This window comes from Salarias fasciatus, chromosome 11 (assembly GCF_902148845.1).
Source record: "Salarias fasciatus chromosome 11, fSalaFa1.1, whole genome shotgun sequence".
Classification (NCBI taxonomy): Eukaryota; Metazoa; Chordata; class Actinopteri; order Blenniiformes; family Blenniidae; genus Salarias; species Salarias fasciatus.
The window spans coordinates 23,341,290-23,361,251 of record NC_043755.1 but is presented as its reverse complement, the minus strand read 5'-3'; positions in this window follow the sequence as shown (position 1 = coordinate 23,361,251).

Genomic DNA, 19,962 nt, shown 5'->3' with positions numbered 1-19,962 from the left:
AATGTACAGAAATCATACATGTCGGTAAGGAAGTCATGAAAAAAGATTCCATTCCCAGCCCCGCCATCACATCCACCCACGTGCACGCACGCGCACGAGCGATTAGAACCGTCTAAATCGATCTGCTTCTGTCACAGGTAGTACGGTTTAACATCGGTAGTTTTATAGTTAAGAGTTTCCCATAAAAACAGTCCACCCTGGTCGGCAGCCCATTCGGATGTCATTGTTCTCCCAGTGTTCATAGTGTGTTGTTCTCTGAGCGCATTGTGTGTGGGCTCATCACAAAAATTAACAAACTTGTGGCACAACATGAAGCGTTTCCAACTGCATAAATTTTCAGAAAAGAAAACACAAAGACGCCGTATTTTCACGGGAAACGAGAGGAACAGGGTGAGACGTTTGACAGAGGAGACTGGAGTGATCCGTCCACGAGAACGTCCTGTCCCGGTGGAGAGAAGGACGCTCTTCTGGCTGTGAGGGTGAATCCGTGATTCTGTGATCGATCACCAGGGTCTACTTAAAGATCCTGGTCCTGGACTGGTTTCACCTGGCGTGATGACTCCATGTCTTCTCATCTTGGATTGGTCTTTTATGAAGCCAATGAATCCTGAACCCTTTTGTTTTGGATTAGATTAGTCAGGCTCAGTCATTTATCCTGGATCAATGAATCCCACTTTTGTGCAACAGACCCCAGAACCCAGGACTACCATAACTACAAAAACACAGAGCTGTATGATTATAGAGAAGACACGGGGAGACACCTAACCCTTTCCATCCATTCATACCCATCAATCCATCTCATCAGCTGAGGAGGAACAGACAGCGCCGTCGGTAGTTCCTTGGTCGTCACTCCGGCTGTGTTTCTGGAGCTTTCACCGGGGCGGCAGGTGCAAGACTTTTCCACTAGCACCAAGGCTTTGGTCATTTTAATGCTGGATGAAGAGAGGCGTGGAGCCCTGGACTGCTGCCAGTGACGTTCAGCCTTGTGTGTCAGCCAACACCACTGTGTGTGTGAATGTGGCAAAAAGACTCGCATTGAAAAAAAGTGATATATAAGCCAAATGTGTTTCCTTTTTTTATCATTAACTGGGATTTTAACCTGGTTCCCCCACATTTCTGGTCAAGATCTAACCCGACACATCATCTGTAAATTCTTTAAATATATTCATGGCCGGTTCAGTCCTCCAAGACGTTTACTTTGGCTGAGCTCCACCTAGAAGCAGCCATATTTGGTTTGATCCACTCAGACCGAAGCTCCTAAAGCTGGACATCTGCAGCTCTCCTGCCTTCCCTCCAGTCTGAATCGTCTCTCTCCACTTCACTCGATGCATGTATATTTTCACTCCTCAAATTCCAACAAGTTTATTAAACTCACTGAAGGATAGACTGAAGACACAGCCACATTAATAACGCGTGAGCTTCTCCAGCGGTAATTAGATCCAAGAAAAATACACGCAAGACCTCCCACTGATCTGTTTATCTTATTTTAAACTGCAACGCTCCGCTGGGACACTCTAATTACCCAACAGCCAAAGACACACTTCTCTTTATTTATTTACTCTTTTTCCTCTTTGCTCGTGTTTTTCAGTCACTGAGTCTCTGGATCTGATCTTGGCCTCGCTTTCTGCATCGCAGCCGATAAGAACGAGCTCGGTGTTTCCGCCACATGCTGCAGTTTTATCAGTAATAAAAAACTCGATCGTCTGGCCTTTGTTAAAAGGACAAGCGTGTGCTTTTCATCTCTTTAATCCCTCTGAGGGGTCGGATCCGCTTCTGCTCACTGCAGGAGCTTCTGTCTGCCACAAAGAGCTAATATTCTCTGACAATTGAACATTTACACCTGGAGACTTCAGACGATGCACTGAAAGGTTTGTTTACCTATTACACCAGACTATACGAGGGAGACGCTATTACGGGGAGAAATAATCATTTTCCTCCCAGAGAAGAACTATCTGGAGGCTGCTGCGTCGCGATCCCTCCGCTGCACTCCGCCTGCTGCCCATGCTAATTGCTCTGCGTCTCGCTGACGCTGCCCTCCCCTCTTTGCCAGAAATCTCCTCATCTTTTGGAACAGTGACTGTTTGAATCCTGCACAGTACGAAACGGACTGCAGACCAAAGTGTTTGGTTTGTTTGCGTAACGTGAAATAAGCAAACAGACCTAAACGAAAGCTTTAGTGTGTACTTTCAAAGAAGAAATTCAGTCCTCTGAAGAAAGTGATGCCAAATTTGTGCCTCAGCCTTGGGTGCTTTTTGCCCGCTGCTGTGTGAGGGAGCACACACTCGCTTTCCAGCTCACTGCTTTAGTGACCGGAGTGCCGTCCTTAACAGAGTTAGGGCCGACCTTTACAGCGCTGAAGCCTGCTTTAGCGCGCTGCTCTCAGGTAATATTGTGGATGAAAGGCGAATTTGACTCACCAGATAAAGCAGCGAGAAGCTGGTGGCTGAAGTTTAAACCCTGAACTTGTCAGTTCTGTCTGAGCAAGTGGAACCGCTTATTAAAAAAATCCTTTTCACCAAAATAAGTGGCTTTTTTCTCCCTGTTGCATGAAATGTTCAGACCTCACCGAACAGCAGAATGAACAGGCACGGAATCAGAGAGGTTGTTTCAGCGTTGATCTGCTGGAGGAGCAAACCTTCAGGGAATAATTTATGAATGAATGAATGAAAGTTCTCATCAGTCCATGTATTCACTGATAGATGGATGAACAGGATATTAGCAAGCATGGTTTGAAATATCAGAAATAGTTTGGAAACTGAACTGGGGTCAGTGTTCCACTCAAACGGTGAACATAACATTTTGTATTCAGCAGGCAAAGTTTAGACATAAAATTAATTTCCATAATCACTATTAATGAAAGAGTTTACTGATGGTGAAGAAGAACTTTAACAGGTAGAAAAAAACACTGAATACGTGTTTGTGTTTTTCAGTAGGAGCTCTGTTTCATGTGTGATTGTTGAGCCTGAGGGGGCAATTAAACAGCCAGAGGTCACATCTCTTCTGCCCCATTTTTTAACATTTGCATATAATTTATTCTGAATATTCTCCATAACATATTGATTTATGGGTGAAAGTGTTTCCCCTGAATTGCAAGCAGAGTTATATGATTTTTTTTACTTTTGCAAATCCATTCCATCTACCTGTCTTACCCCCGTTTCACACTGGCGGTGGCAGCGGTGCGGCGGCGTCCGGCGTCCTCGCAGCAGACCTCAGTCGTTCCCCACCGGACGATGCCTCAGTGCTGTGGAGTCTCAGTGGCGGACTCGTCGCAGGATTACAGGCTCATGCAGGAACTGCATCATCTCGCTAGATTTCACCAGCTGAGAGAAAGTTCTCCACAAAATGCATCCACATAACAGCGTAATCGTACAAAGCATGGCGTTTACTGCTGCGTGACAACCGCAGCCGCCACACCGCACCGCACCGCTGCTTCAGTCAGTGTAAGATGGGGGTCACAGCGTATTAGATACTCTATTATAATAGGAAACAGAAAGTAAGATCACACCTCAGAAGACAAAATCACTTTGGTTTTTGTAATGAAACAACACACACACACACACACACACACACACACACACACACCTACACACACACACACACACACACACACACGTCCACAGAAAACAACACACTCTAAACATTAACAATGGAGAACACGGACGTTCGTACAGACATGCTGGATTGTTATTACGATGACTGTCAACTCTAAAACTACCAAGTCCAGGAGAATCTGGACTGGGACCTGGACCAGGACCCGGGGACTCTGGACTGGAACCAAGGCCATAACCAGAAGAATCATGGAAGCCAATATGAAAAAGTTGCCTTTTCTGAACCTGTGAGCGCCAAATCGCCTTGTATTTTATGCCTGTTGGGGCTCCAGTGATGAATTCATTGGTGAGCACCAAGAAAAAAAAAACAGCCTGCTGTGTCAATGACCCCCTCCGGAGGGGGTCCGTTTTGGGGATCACAGGATTTCATCTTTGCTTTTTGCAGATGATGTTGTCCTGTTGGCTTCATCGAACCCGGACCTACAGCATGCACTGGGGCGGTTCGCAGCCAAGTGTGAAGCGACAGGGATGAGGATCAGCACCTCCAAATCCAAGGCCATGGTCCTCGACCGGAACAAGGTGGCTTGCCCCCTCCAGGTCGGTGGAGAGACTCTGGCTCAAGAGGAGGAGTTTAAGTATCTTGGGGTCTTGTTCACGAGTGAGGGACGGATGGAGGTGAGATTGACAGGCAGATCGGTGCAGCGGCTGCAGTGATGCGGTCGTTGTTTCGGTCTGTTGTGGTGAAGAAGGAACTGAGCCGAAAGGCGAAGCTCTCCATTTACCGGTCAATCTACGTTCCAACCCTCACCTATGGTCATGAGCTTTGGGTCATGACCAAAAGGACAAGATCCCGGATACAAGCATCTGAAATTAGCTTCCTCCGTAGGGTGGCTGGGCGCTCCCTTATGCTACGTTCACACCGAAAGCGTCGCGGGCGTCGTGAGCGTCGCTTTTCTATGCAAAGTCGATGGTGGACGAGCGTCGTGGAGCGGCGGGCGGCGGGGCGGCGCATCAGGACCGTCATGAGCGTCGCTTTTCCAGCGTTTCGAGCGTCGACGCCCACGACGCTCATCCCCGGCGTCAGGAGCGTCGTGAGCGTCGCTTTTTGAGAGTTGGGAAAACTGAACTTTCGACGCGCTGCCGCTGAGCGTCAACCAATCAGAGACGATCCCTCCGGTACTACGTCACTACGAGTGGTCCGAGCACCGATGCGGGCCGGCCAGTGTTGCTAACTTGATGACTTTCTCGCTAAATCTGGCAACTTTCCAAAGCCTCTTGGCGACGTTTTTTTGTCAAAAGCAACTAGCGACAAATCTAGCAACCTTCTCTGGTGCTCTGGAGACGTGACAGGACGTCTCGTTGCTGTCGTCCATGAGCAGCGGGTGCTGCGTGAGCCCCTCCCCCGTCCCAAAGCGCTCACAAGCGGTCAGTCTCAGCAGCGCTCCCCGCTGCAGTCAGAGCATAGAGGAGCAGAGCAGCCAATAGCGACTTTTCCGACAACGACGCGGCCTAGCTTTATTTAACAAATAAAGCCGAGCCGCTCTCCTGATGCGATCCGCCATAGCTGGAAACAGAAATCAGCCTCCAGCGCGCCAATTAACTGACGTGCATCAAGAGCGTCGCGAGCGTCGCGAGCTTTGTGACCACCCGGTGTCAAGCGTCGTGTTTAGCGTCACAAGCGTCAGCTTCGAGGCGTCGCAAGCGTCGACGACGCCCGCGACGCTTTCGGTGTGAACGTAGCATTAGAGATAGGGTGAGGAGCTCAGTCACCAGGGAGGAGCTCGGAGTAGAGCCGCTTCTCCTCCACATGGAGAGGGACCAGCTGAGGAGGCTCGGGCACCTCTTTAGGATGCTTCCTGAACGCCTCCCTGGGGAGGTGTTCCGAGCATGTCCCACTGTCCCACCGGGAGGAGACCCCGGGGAAGACCTGGGACACACTGGAGAGACTATGTCTCTCGGCTGACCTGGGAACGCCTTGGAATCCTCCCGGAAGAGCTGGAGGAAGTGTCTGGGGACAGGGAAGTCTGGGCTTCTCTGCTGAGACTGCTGCCCCCGCAACCCGGCCCAGATAAGCGGTGGAAGATGGATGGATGGATGGATGGATGGATGGATGGATGGATGGATGGATGTGTGACTGAGAAGTGCCCCTCTCGAAACCCTGCTCCGGTGATAAAGTACTCTGCATATCGTAGAGCAGTGAATCATCAGCGTAGTGCAGTCTTTACTCTAAACATCACTCTGGAAGTGGTAAAGATGTTTCACAAATCAGCAAAAGTCTTTTGTGACACTGAAGGAAGCATCCAGGCTGTTAGTCCTTGGGCACTTTTCAGCTTCTAAAGAACAGATTTTTAATGTAATGAAATAAGAAAATGGAACACTGATCTACCGATTGATAGCATCATCTGTGCAGTCACACCACCACCGTGACCAACTGGGCCCAGGGAATCAACAAACCATGTCAAAAAGCGTTTGACTTTCAGTCACATGGCCCCGTAACAGTGGTTCACTGCCTTGGAGGAGCATTTTCATGTCTGTTGAGAATGTCAGTGAGTTCAATAGGACTTCTCGTCTTCTATAATGTTTGCCAACCCTCTGTGATGCTTTAATAACATGTTGGTATGAATCTAGACTGCTAACTTGACTTCCAGCTTTAGAATTAGCCAGGGAAAGTAGTAATCTGTCCAGTGCACGCTTTCCTCTGACAGCTCATCTGACTGATAGTTACAGTTATGACGATCAAAGCCAAGGATAAATCAGCACGTATGTTTCAGGTCACGGTGCTTCAGAGCGCTCGGGGAGTCAGTGGATGTAATTCAGCGTCACTCAGTGACGTTAAGTGGTTCTGCTGATCTTTCCACTCCTTTTGACGGTGAAGCCGTGCAGCCGCAGGCAGAGTCATTTACATTTGAATGCACTTTGGTTTTGTCATGTACACACAAGGATAATATGAAATCCACATTGATGGAAGTATTTTTCTTTGTAGTCTCTGTTTGTGAGTTTCACTTATGTAACTCAGACCATTGCAGTGTTTGAGGGTTTTGAGCTTCCTGTCCACGGTCCCACGTCAGGTGTTCTTGATGCATATCTTGTTCTTGTCCCTGTTCCATCCATCTCCATGACGGTCTGCATACTCTCCTGGTTTTTAGGAACCGTTCAGAAGCTGACCCAGAACAGACGGAGTGACAACCCTCTGCTGCGCCGTGTCTGGCAGGATCCGCAGCCTGAGTCCTGAGAGTGGGATTTCAGTTGTTAAAACTCGCTCATGAAACTTTCTGTCACCCTTGATCTGAACGATGTGCAGAAAATCTGCTGCAAAGACAGTTCAGTCATTTTGACAAAGCAAAATGAGTTTCCCTAAAACACATTGTGCAACAACAAAACCAATCTACTTACCCCTCAGACTTTTGGCTCCTTCTGTAAACTCATTTTTCTGCCACTGCTGAAGACACTTCTGTATTTTCAACTTCTCATTTCTGACTCAACCAATCACAACCGCTAAACCACAGTTTGATATGTCACGTTTCTTGGCCAGAAGTAATTAAACATCAGAGAGGCCTCGCTGCAATAATATCCATTCTATCAAAACCAAGAGGTTTAAGGTCCCGTCGGCTAGACGGCTTCCCAATTAATTTTTATGTGCAGCAGTGTGAACAACAAGACCTTTTCATTTTATATCTGAGAATTAAAATTTGTTTCTATAAACCACAGGCCTTCTCTCTTTTCTACACAACATAAATTGTGATGAGAGACCAATAATAATGGTAAAAATCCTTCATATTTCATGGACACATTTTGGGGGACAGTGCACAGTGTCATGATCATTTTGGAATGAATCAGGAGAGTCTGACTCTCAGTAACAGGAAGGTGACAGCGCTGCTGTACTGAGGTCTGAAATTACAATTAGAGGAAAGGAAAAACTCCCTTTTAACGGAAACAAACCTGTTGAACCAGACTCAGAGGAGTCTATCTGGGAACCCTTCTCAGAGGAGGAGACTTTTTTAAAAATGCCATATGCAGTTTTTAAATGATGATTGCATTTCAAAAAGGAAAAAAAAAGGCACCCAAGCCTACCTGAGCCCAAGTGAAAGAGTGATTGCTAACTAACGTTATAACTGGTGTTGTCACGCTCAGTGACAACTGTAATCAAGTCTTTGAAGAGTTGTTTTTTAATTCACAGTGGAGAATTTTCTAGCATGAACAGCCTGTTTTAAGTCATTTCACATCTTCTGCACTTTGAAGAGGCCACTCCACTTCCTTCACTCTGTGTTCTCAAAGGCGTCTAGATTCTGGGTTCTTTTGTGAACTCGTGGATGAATCACTAAACTGAGGAGTCACCGACGAGGCCAGGTTTCAAGTGCAAACGTGTTATGTTTGTGAAATCTTTTCAGAAATGTTTGTCATTTAGACGCTGACGAGGTCCCAAGGATAAATAGCCTGGATGCTTCCTTCAGCGTCGCAAGAGGAATTTGTTGATTAGTGAAACATCTTTACAGCTTCCAGAGCGATGATGGGGAGAGTAAAGACCCTCAGTATGCCGATGATTCACTTCTATATGATATGCAGAGTATCTTATCACCAGAATGACATTTTTAAGACTGCTTCCACTTCTTCAGTGATCCAGATGGTTGTAAAGCATTGTCACCGGGAGCCCTCATAACAAATGCAATTTGAATGACTGCTCTCCGGACCTGATTCATTAAGATTCACTGAGATGATGCATGAAGGGTGCTAGATTGCACTACATGCTGATAGACTGCACCTTCAGTTTGCCTGTTTCGTGGGTCATTTACTCAGAATAACATCATGTGTGACATCGCAGACAAATGAGAGTTTTTATATGAAGGTTTTGTGTGCATTAGGCCTTGTTTACATGAGAATACTCTCCTGGTAATTACTGTTTCTGTGTTTGTTCGTTGGTGTTTACCAGTGTGTAATTGGATAAGCAGTCAGTCCCCACAAGCAGTAAATGAAACAAGTGTGATGTGCGAGAGAAGAAAGGTATCAAACATATCGAAGCGTGAAGGAATAAACCGCAATTCGACAAGAATGACGATTAAAGCAAAATATGTGAAATCATCTGTTACAAAGTCAAAATCTGAGGTTCGACACAGAGATTATCTAAACAAGTCAAATAAAACATCAATTCAGTTTGATTTTTATTGCTCCAAATACAATACGGACATTTCAAGGAACCTCAAAAAAAATTAAAAAAAAAAAAAGAAATACAAAAACAAAACAAAAAGAGCAAATCCACATGAGCAAACAGAGGAAGAAGAAGAAACCTGCAGAACCAGACTCAGGAGAGACTTTCTGCTACTGGAGGTTACAGGATAGAATAGAAGAAAAGAAATGATATGACAAAGACAGAGAGCAACAAGCAAACACAAATAAATCCATGTGCTGCAGACGTGACGGAGACTCAGACCGTGAATTTATAACAGTCAGAGCTCCTGCAGGAGGGTCGAGAACAGGAGAGAGAGCTGATTTACATCGTCCTCTCAAATGCATTAAAAACAGACACAATGCAGCGACACAAACATCCTACATTAATCAACAAGGCCAAACTCTTCTCAGAATGTTATGCAACCTGGGAAATAAATTCCACATTCATGTTGGAAAAAGGAAAGTACCAAGAGTGTGTGTCACTTTATGACAGACGGTGGCAGATTTTGAGCAGTAAACTTGTTGAGCAATAACTTTGACCAAAATACCATCAGTTCAAGTCGTCACTAGAAAAATTGCACAGCTGCATGATATTCCACGTTCAGCATTGGTGTCACTGACTAAACCAGGATCAGTATGTCTCATACTCGCTGGGCGAGCTCCAGTACAGAGCAGAAAAACTACCTGCAGCTCGTACTTACGTTTTAAATGGTCTGCTGGTGAAAAAGCATGAATCCCTGGAGTTCTTCTGGATATCGTTGCACCAATGAGCAGAGGTGAGATATTGTGTAAGTTGGGTATACATTTCATAATTTTGAACATTTTCTTAAAGAGAGAAAGTTTGAACTGCTCTAAAAATGTGTGCTTTTCATATTTCTAGTCACTCCGTAAAACAGCTGTTAACAGAATACATGCAGATTCTGTTGAACAATTTAAAGACAATGACAATGCTTCTGGGCTGGACAGTTCCTTTTAGTTTGAAATTGGCATCACATTAAAATGGTGTTTTTATGGTGTGAAATTCTGTTAGAAACATTAGTTTTCATTCACAGGCAAACAGCTGCGATCCTGATTCTCTGTTTTCCACATGGGAAAAAAAAACATCATCCACAATAGACAATCACTGCTTTTGTCCAGCCATGCCTCATCCGCTCTGTGTTTTTCAATCAGTCCTCGCTGCCTTATCTTCACTCAACACTGTGATTTGCTCATTTTTCTTCCAGCAATTCTCTTCAAGTTCATCACAAACTCGTGTGTCGGTTCAGTCAGGAAGCCTCCACCACACGGGAATGAGTCGTCCGCCGCTCTGCTCCGCTGCCCCCTCCACCGGATCTGGAGTTTCCCACGTAGTTCACCTCAAACTCAGGTTCAGGAGGATCGACCCAGATCATTGCTCTCTAGTGTCTCTTCCCACCCACACCAGCTTCTGCCTCGCTGTCTCTACCTTTTGACTTATCAAGTCAGAGAAACCATGTCAGACTTTGACTCTATATTTGTTTTTAAAGATGAATGGATTCATCGGTCTTCACAAAGAAACCCAAAACCTCCACAGGCGCAGAGGTGATGATTGAAAGGAAAATCCGTTTTTAACAGTTGTCGGCATTTACAATCAGAACAATCATGGAAGTTTGACACCATTTGGTGACAGAAAACAGCATCAGTCAGACGTGGTATCACGACTAGGAACACTATGGATTGTAATTTCAGGAGGTCTTGGGTCATGTGGAGGCTTTTCCAGCAGTAGCCCAGGATTTTCTGTGATCAAACCTTGAGCCTGGAGTCATTTTCACTACAAGCAGCAAGTGGTGCTTGACTCCAGGCCTCTGAGGTGAATCGGGTTAATGAGAACGGACGTTCTCCAGGTTCCCACTCGACGGACGAGACCGGCTCTGTGAAGACAGAGTTCAGAGGCTGAGGCCCGAAGCGGCGGACTGAAAGAAAGACGTCGCTCCGCTCACACTCTTCTCCACCTCCAGCCTTTCGATCGTCGTTGGTGTCCCAGTGGACTGGAGCCTCGCCTCCTCCTCCCACTGGAGTTCGCGCTCCAGGACTCCACTGTTTGACCACTCTGCTTTTGAGACGCCGTCAGTCCAAACAGGGAAAATCCACAGGTCACCTCAACGGCTTTCTGACTGCGGTCGCCCTGATGGAATCACGGACGCTGGGTGGAGAGGAGGTCTGTCTCTGAGGGACTTTCTGTCCATCATTTAGCTCATTGTCGGGACAAAGAGGTGCAGCTGGAGGCCTGCCAGGGCTGCTGTAAACTCCAGCACCCCGAGGAGAGGCCGAGCGCCGCAGAGGACCGAGGAGACACGCTAAAAGACAACAACTCCTCCAGAAAATCACCCCGATGGAGACAATGCTCCCATTTATGCTCTTTCCTCATGACTTCCTGTAGAAAACAAGGGCTGGAAGGACATGAGAGGGTAATGAGTCTGCAGTGTTTATTCTGAAGGCAACCTGTCTTCACCCTGGCATGTGGGATGTCCGTTAGCTCGTTCAAACCTCGCTGTGAAACTGTGTTTGTTCATTCTACAAGTCTCCTCTGCCGCCCTCAGGGAGCAGGAAGGAAAATCAGCCCCCGGAGTGTCGACTACAACCAACTTCCTTCATGCAGCTGCGGATACGGAGCGCCTCATCAAATCACAAATCCAGATGGGGACGATATGTGACGGAGGAACCCTGGGAAAAAATGAAGGGGTTACATAACTAAGACAGTCTCACTGCTGCATGATGAGACGATTAATATTTATATGGCGTCAGATCAGATGTAACAAAATGCCCATTTCTGCAGCTCGTTCTCCAGAGGAAAGGATTATTATTAATCAGGAGTCTTCTCTGTCCTGGATGAAGAGGCGTAAAGTGCTGCGTGGGGAAGGAAAAGTACAGGAATCCTTTAAAATGTCTGAATTCTCTGTATGAATTGGTAATGAGCTGTGATCGGACCTGAATAAATCAAGACAAAAACAACACTCATTTCAACAGAGAAAGAGCACATCTCAAAGGACTGGACTAGTATTTGTCACTTGAGTTCAATCTTGCCTCTGTTTCGGTGTAATCTTGGTCAGTCAAACACTTTGCATTTAAAAACAAACTGTAAAATAGTGAATCATTATTGATTGGTGAATGAATGATCCTGCTCTGCTTCACAAATGTGTCTCAGTGAACATGGTTTCAGTGTATTTATCTTTACTTCTTACACATTCTTCTCAGTAGTAGTGTTCCCTGGAAAAAAGCAAGACTCTCAATGTTCACCTTTTTTTTTTTAAATATTCCAGAAAAAACACCCTGTTTTAGAAATAGTGATATATACTCTATTTATTTACAAAAAAGTTTCAATTTGCTCACGATTATGAAATGAAATGATCATGACTTTTTTTTCCCAAACAACTTATATACAAATTCACAATACAAAACAGTGTTGTCGACACACCACACGCAACCAGGAACAATCCCAAACCCCAATCTAGACACACATATACATATGTACATATATATATATACATATATATATATATATATATATATATATATATATATATATATATATATATATATATATATATATATATATATGTATATATATATGTATATGTATATATATATGTATATGTATATATATATATACACACACACATATATATATGTACATACATATATATATATATATATGTATATATATATATATATATATATATATATATATATACACACACACACATATATATATATATATATATTTTATTTTATTTTTTTTTTTCCCTGACGAACCACACTAGTGAACAGACCAGGCCACAACAACAAAAGGAGGTTTAGGGAAGGAAGGAAATGCAAGGACACCACAAACCTTTTTTTTTTTTTTTTTTTTTTTTTTTTTGGGGGGGGGAATATAGCTAGTAGTAAACTAGGGGCGTGCATCAAGAGAGGTGATCATGACTTGATGAGGTGCAGTTTGTATTTGTTACTGGTCACACAAGCAGCCTGGGTGAATGTAAAATCTGTTTATCGTGAGGCAAACATGGTGTTTCAGTTATTTTTTGAACATTCATTTAAATAAAATACTTCTGAAGTTCAAAATGCATCCTTGTTCATATTTAAGATTAAATAAGCACACAAGTCATTCTCATCCACACATCAAAACCAACAAGATAAAAACCTGAACATTTAGAGAAATAATTTGGTTTCAACAGCTGAATATTATTTTAGCATGCTTCGTTAGGTACATATGTAAATATCACCTCAAATATTGAAGTTCGTCATTTTTTCAATAATGCTGTTTTGAACATGTTCATTTAAATCATCCATCAAAATAATATGTTGCAAAACAACATTTAGTTAATAATGAACAGAAATCTATACCTCTACGCCCCATCAACAGTGATATACTCTCTCCACCAGCCCTGGGTTTCTGATCTTTGTTCATACAGTATATTCCAGACAGATTTGCTTTCTGCAGGAGTTTTTCACACTGCACCGTCTAGAACAGCGGTTTTCAAAGTGTGAGGCGCGCCTCCCCTGGGGGGCGCCAGAGGGCTTCAGGGGAGGCGCAGCAAGAGAAGAAATCAACCTGAATAGAAACATGGAGCTGATGTGAAGCAGCAGGTGCTGGACGCTCTCCGTGAGAGGCGAGCCCTTTCCTCTCCGTCCAGCGGGACCAGTCCACTGGTGCTGCTAACTGAGCACGGCTAATGGTGCAGTACGCTTTACTAAAGAGCTCGGTGTAAAGGAGGAGTTTCTACTTTTCCATCCTCTGCCGGCTCGTACTACAGCTGCAGAAATTTTCAAGGCTTTGAATGACTTCGTGCAGGATAGTCATATTGACTGGACCCGCTGTACTGATGGTGCGACGGCCATGACAGGCCGCCATGGCGGTCTGGTGGAACAGGAGCAAGCGGTTTTGCCCACCGCTGTTTGGTCGCATTGCATCATTCATCGCCAGGCTTTGGCCACCAAGAAGATGCAAAAAGAGCTGCGCGGTCCTGAATGACGCAGGGAATATTGTCAACCTAATTAAATCACAGGCCATGAAAGCCCGTCTCTGAATGGTGCACAGTGATGATAAAAAACATCTCAGACTGACGTTGATCTGTTTATTATCTGATTTCAGGAATTGCACAGAGGCTTTAAATTGAATGTATTCAAGATTAGATTAAAAAACTCTGTTAAAAAATTTTGAAAACAGATGCAAAAATGTGTTTGAAAAAGATGTTAAAAACATAAAAATGTTAGAATGTGTTTAAAAACGTGCTGAAAGCACGCAGATGTTAAAAAAGATACTGAAAACATAAAAACATGTTTAAGATGTTCACGAAATTAAAGATGTGTATAACATTTATTGTTTCAACCTTTTTTAAGCCTGTGTGGAGCATACAAAGCTACAACAATAACAGTAATTATAGTAATAATAATTGGGGTGAGGGGGTAAAAGGGGTCATTATTCTTTTGAGTTCTCTCTGGGGAGGCTCGCTATCACACACTTTGAAAACCGCTGGTCTAGAACACAGAGGAGAGGCAGCCTGATGGCTCTTCAACCAGCTCTTTGTACGTTCTCTGGGATCAAACTAGATATTAATCATCATCAAGTTTGAGATGTTTGCGATCAGAAGGACAGCCCTCCTGTCTGAGCTCATATTGTTCATGAGATTAAAGTTCCCCTCAGGCTCTGCTGTACTGACAGGGAACGTTTCCACACAGTTCATTAGAGGTTTCAGGTCCGGGACTCACTGCTGGGCTCCTCCAGTAGGTCCTGCGTCCCGTTTACGTTGTGAGCCTGCTTCAGCTGCCACCTTCACAAGTTCATCTTCATTTTTATTTGACGCACTTCACAGAGTGTAGTTTCTGGATTAAAGTTTTAAAGCGACTGACAGAGTTCACCTCATTAACTGCAGCTGACGCAGCAAGGTCACGTCTGTCGTTCATTCAGTGCCGTACGAAAAGCTTCTAGAGCCTCAACGTCAGCCGGTTCGCCACTCCTGACTGCTTTCCTATCATGACACTTGGTCCATCAGGTGCAACTGTTACCCAGTTCTCATGAAGCCACTCGTCTGTAAAGCCAGCATGAGGTAAACAGGTGAGTAATGCCTGTACTACCATCTGCTCTCTGCTTTTCCAGTTGAAGGAGTTCCAGGAATATGGCCTGAAACTGTCAGGACGGCTTTGTGACATAAAGAAGAGGCCTCGTCAACTAGGACAGCTAGCTTACTGGAAGCTGCGATTATGCTACGGACGATTTTGCTCCGCATTTCATTAACAACATGCTGTATTGTTTGTGTTGTAACATAAAGTATTTAGTGGATTTTCCCACCATTCAGTTCCTGCAGCTCATTGAGGCTCTCGCGGTCAGAACAGGGTCGGTTCTGTTTGTTCGAATCACAGCTTCAGTTTCCGTCATGTCGGACCCGGTCATGGTGTTCACTGCGTTCTGAATAACAGCTTTGTTCTGTTGCTCTGCCACCTTCACAGCCTGAAGCCCCTTTCCCTCTGGCCAAAAAAAAAAAAAAAAAAAAAAGTTTAAACCTGCTAATAATCGGCTCCTCGTGGCAGTGTGAAAGGGTTTAATCGGCATTTCAACCCTGCAATCGACCCGGGTTTTTAACGGCTCGGCTTCTATCGGCGTTTGTGGGAGGGACACATCCAGGAATTTACGTGATGATGTCGACGCAGCGTGGCTACGTCGATGGACACAGCGTGAGATTTCCTTCGTCAAGATGACCCAGCATTGGCAAGATAGCGAGACCAGAGAGCTTCTCTTGATCCGTGGGGAAGAGGAGATTCGTCGACGGGTAACGGGGACTGAGCTCCACTGCATGGTTTACTTTTGCTGTGCTCCGTCGCGCTGATGACGTTATCAATGTGGGACACCATCAGCGCGAGAAAACACAGCCTGCAGGCGCTTAAGACCCGGGTCTGCAGGCAGTGGACAAGGACTCTAGCCTCGTAAACCAGACCAGCCCACTCCTCATCCACATATGGATTTTGGATTTGAGCTCAGTCTGGATAGGAGCGGATTGTATTTCAGATCCGATTGTACGAGGTGGTCTACACCGATCAATAATCCGCTCCGTGTCTCATCCTTGACCGCATGATTGAACAGGGGATTATTTGTTCCGCACATGCGTTTCCTCGCACGTAGTGACGTGATGACGTGCACAGTGAACAGGAAGCAGGACAGTCAAAAACAAGCAGAAGAACACGACGGTGGCTGAGAAAACCTTTTTTAATAAAAACCCCAAATGAATAAACACTGGAGAGGCGAGATGGCCGCGAATCGCGCCACAGCCAAGATCAACTGGTTCCCATGTTAACGGGTGCTGGATTTCTGTAAACACAAGCTGGCAACAGCAGATGTTAAAGTAAGACTCATGAAAGACTCTAAACTTATAAATTTACTGTAAGTCTAGATAACTGACATTCGCTAGAACGACGACAAGCTTCCGTTGGTTTTTCAACATCTGTTGGTCACAAGTTAACATGGACACCAGTCAATTTGAAACATCGGCCTGCGGAGTGAAGCCCCGGTGCTTTACGCCAGGACGAGGTGTCGGGCGGGACTCCGGCCAGGGGAGTGTTCACTCTTTGAGCACTGTCTCCTGGAGATGTTGGAACATTATTTGAGCAGATATCAGCAGATAAAAACACTGCTCGGCGCTGAGGACTGCTGCTGCAGAGCTACAGACCTGACAGTTCTGCCAGAGACTTTGTGCGCATGTCACAGGACGCCGTATAATACGCTTCACCCAGGGACCTTGTAAACGAGGATTTATCGTGGATCGCTTTGTATACCGTACATGTACACATTAACACGATTGTTTTCAATCGGATTGAAAAAACACCCATCTGAACTGGGCCAGTGACTCTCCGGACTGGCTCCAGGTTGGGGCTGCAGGGCTGCAGGTTTCAGGGCTGGGGTGTATCTGGGCCTGGTTCAGGCCTGATTTGTGCCTCTTTAGAAAGAAGAAAAGTCAGAACATCTCCCTTCCAAGACTGTCCCTATACAAAATAACACAGCTTGGGTCGACGCCTTCTTGTGTTTTAACTTTTTAACTTTAAAATCAACTACCAGCTACTGTGAAATTAAACTAGATCGTGTAGGTTAGTTTGGGCTAGGTAACTTGGGTAACGCTATAGACCTTTCCAAAAACAAAGCTTCACAGACATTGAGATCTCCAAGCATTTATTATAGTTTCATCCAACATTACAGTCTGGGATGAAATTCTTGCAAACTCAGTAGATTAAAATGAAAACCAACAAGGACACAGTTTCCCCACATTATCCCAATCTAGCAAGCGCCATAACGTTAGTCACAGTTTAACTATTGGCGACAAAAATCTCCTGTCCTCTGAATGTGCAGTCACTGCCAGGAGTTTAAAACTCTGATTCATGTTTCAAGCCACCTTAAAACTTACCTGAGAATAACGTCTTCCATGAAAGTAGGCTCTCTGGAGACGTGCCGCTCAATTGAAATATATTTTTCTCTGCCTTTCTCACATTTCCAATAAAGGCTCATCTTTCAAGGAGACCTGCAGTGACCTGTCCATCATCTGGAGCTGCACCGGCACCTGAAGTGTTCGCAATATTTTCCTTCGCATGACCCGCCCAACTCCGCCTCTGATTGGCTCATCAGTCCTGTCAGTCCTCATGCTCAAAGTTACTCAATCTCATCAGCGAAGGCAGTGAGGAACAGCCAATGAGAAGCAGGGGAGGGTGAGTCCTGGCAGCACTGACTCCGCCCAGTTGCCCAGAGTCCTGGAAAATGGCACAGGTTTGGCGATATTGGCTTAAAAACTTCATAATCAATTTAAACACTCATGAGAATGCTAAATTCTCGCCCCCCATAAGAGATAGACTGATATAGTTTTTTTCAGGACCAAGTTTTCAGAATTACACAAAGTTTTTCAAAATTCTTCTGCATACGCACAAGTGGGCTCAGGGTGGATGTATAATGAAACTTTGCCTAATTGAAGCTGAATATAGTTATTTTTCTGGTCTAAAAAGCCCAAACAAGAAAAAAGAACGATTTAAGACATTTGGTGATTTAAAAAAGTAGTTTTTATTTGTCACAGATTGTTACTTTGTCAACTGCAAACAAAACAAAAACTCACAAATGTGGCTTCAGGCTTTAATCACCAACTTGATACACAGACTGTCTTTAGGACACACGTTTGAAATGTAGAGAATAAATTATAATATAGTTCTGTCTAACTATTTGCCCCTTTCTATACTGTCAACAGTTTTGTACCATTTCAATTTTTTGAATCACTTTTACTTCTTTAAAACCAACCAATAGAAACACTGACATGTTTTTATATTGTGGAGATGCCTCAGAAATCATGGCAGAAGCTTTTATCAGCTTGGAGTCCTTCCTGATGAGCCTTTTAATATTAAACTGCATGTTGTTTTAAAAAAGTTTAATGAAAAAAGATCAAACAAGTTTGTTTTTTCCTTCACTTGAATAGATCAAGCGTATGTACATACCTTAAAACTTCTCTGGAATGCCGGACCAAGACACTGATCTCATCTCAAAAAGTGTCTTTAATTTATGAAGCATGGTTAACATACAAGAAGTGTTTTGAAAAGGTGTATGAAATTATCATTAATATAATGCCTGACCCCCCCCCCCAAAAAAAAAAAAAATCTAACAGTGTTTTTCAGATTTCCCTGCCTAAAAAGATCCTCTGAAATTGAAAAATTAGGACCCAAATTATCTGTTTCATCTGTTTTTGGAATAAAGCAGAATAATTCTTTCCATTAAAGCCTCTGTCATTTATTCAGAAAAAAAAAAAACATCCATTTTATTTTCATATGAGAATGCATTTTAAAAAACACACTCTTTAGTTAAAGCAAACATGCATGAATGGTCGCTTTGTGAAACCTTACAATGATGCAAACAGACAGTCTCGTTCACAGGCAGCTACTTGAAAAACATCTCTTTGACTGAGAGTGTGTCGCTGCAGAAGCCAACATGTGATCCATGAATGATATCAGGCCTGATCGAGTCTCCAGCACAAGTGTGAGCAAACGAATTCAGCAGTCACATCCAGCGATGACAGCTCGCGTCCAAACTCAGTCAAATGAAAGGAAACCGTGACGGGGAGTCGCCATGGTAACTGACTCGCAGCCTGACTCTACCTCAGGATGAAGGATGGTGAGTTTTTCTTTTCAGAGACAAAGAAATTCAGAAATGAGCTTCGCTGACATAAGCTGTCACAACCGAGAGCAAATTAATCCCATGAAAGCTGCCAAGTCGTCCGCAGCCTTCAGGTGTTCCCGGGAGTAACCGGGAAAGTTTCTAACTTCCCACTGGACAAATGACGCCCGAAGGTCGTCTGACCTGTTTGGGTAAGGGTTAGGGTTAGGTGGCGTTGGCGTTGGTGGAGTTGTGGGGCGTATTTCTGTGCGTTTTTGCCACATAGCAGAAAACATCCCTCAGCACTGCTTAGTGCTGTGTGGTTCCCTCTGCTCCCAGCCTCCCCTGCAGCCAGTCATCCCAAACCGACGCATTCAGAGCTCAGACGTGCTTTTCCAGGAAAAATCCTGCTCAGAATACTGCTGTGTTACATTCTTATGGTACAGATTTGTGGGATGTTTAGACCCATTACCACAGAAGCCCTAACAGGACTCCGGAGCGGCCACAGACAGAGGCGTGTGAAGCTTATTTCTGTGTTTTTGTGCACTTTTGCACATTTCTGGTTAAGAGTTCTGATGCAGGAAAATCAGAAATATCTGTCCCAAAGCTTGGAAGCCTGCAATTTTATGTCCTTTCGTGGCAGGTGGGGGGCCATAACGGCATAAATATGTTATTAAAATATGCATAAATATACATTGGGAGAGTGCCTTATTTATAAGTCATAGTTGACTGTGTGTGTGTGCGTGCGTGTGTGTGAGTGAGCGTGTGTGTGTGTGTGTGTGTGTGTGTGTGTGGTATCAGTCACGGCCTGACATGCTAACGACATCTTTTCCAGCATTTCTGCCATTTCCGTGGAAATAGGTGTCATTTTCATATCCTTGTCTCTTGTTATCAAACCCTAACTTTTTTGAAACGACAATAGAAAACTTATGTTTTCACTTCAAACCTCAGCTTTCATGTAAATGTTAACTAAAACATAACAATGATAAGTTTGTGCTTTCACTTCAAGACTATTTTGCTGTAAAAAGAAAAAAAGTGTAGATTTTTTGTAAACGCGATGCAATTTTTGTGTACCTTCAAAAATTTCAAAATTGCAATGAAATATTAAACTTTAGTTGCAACTTG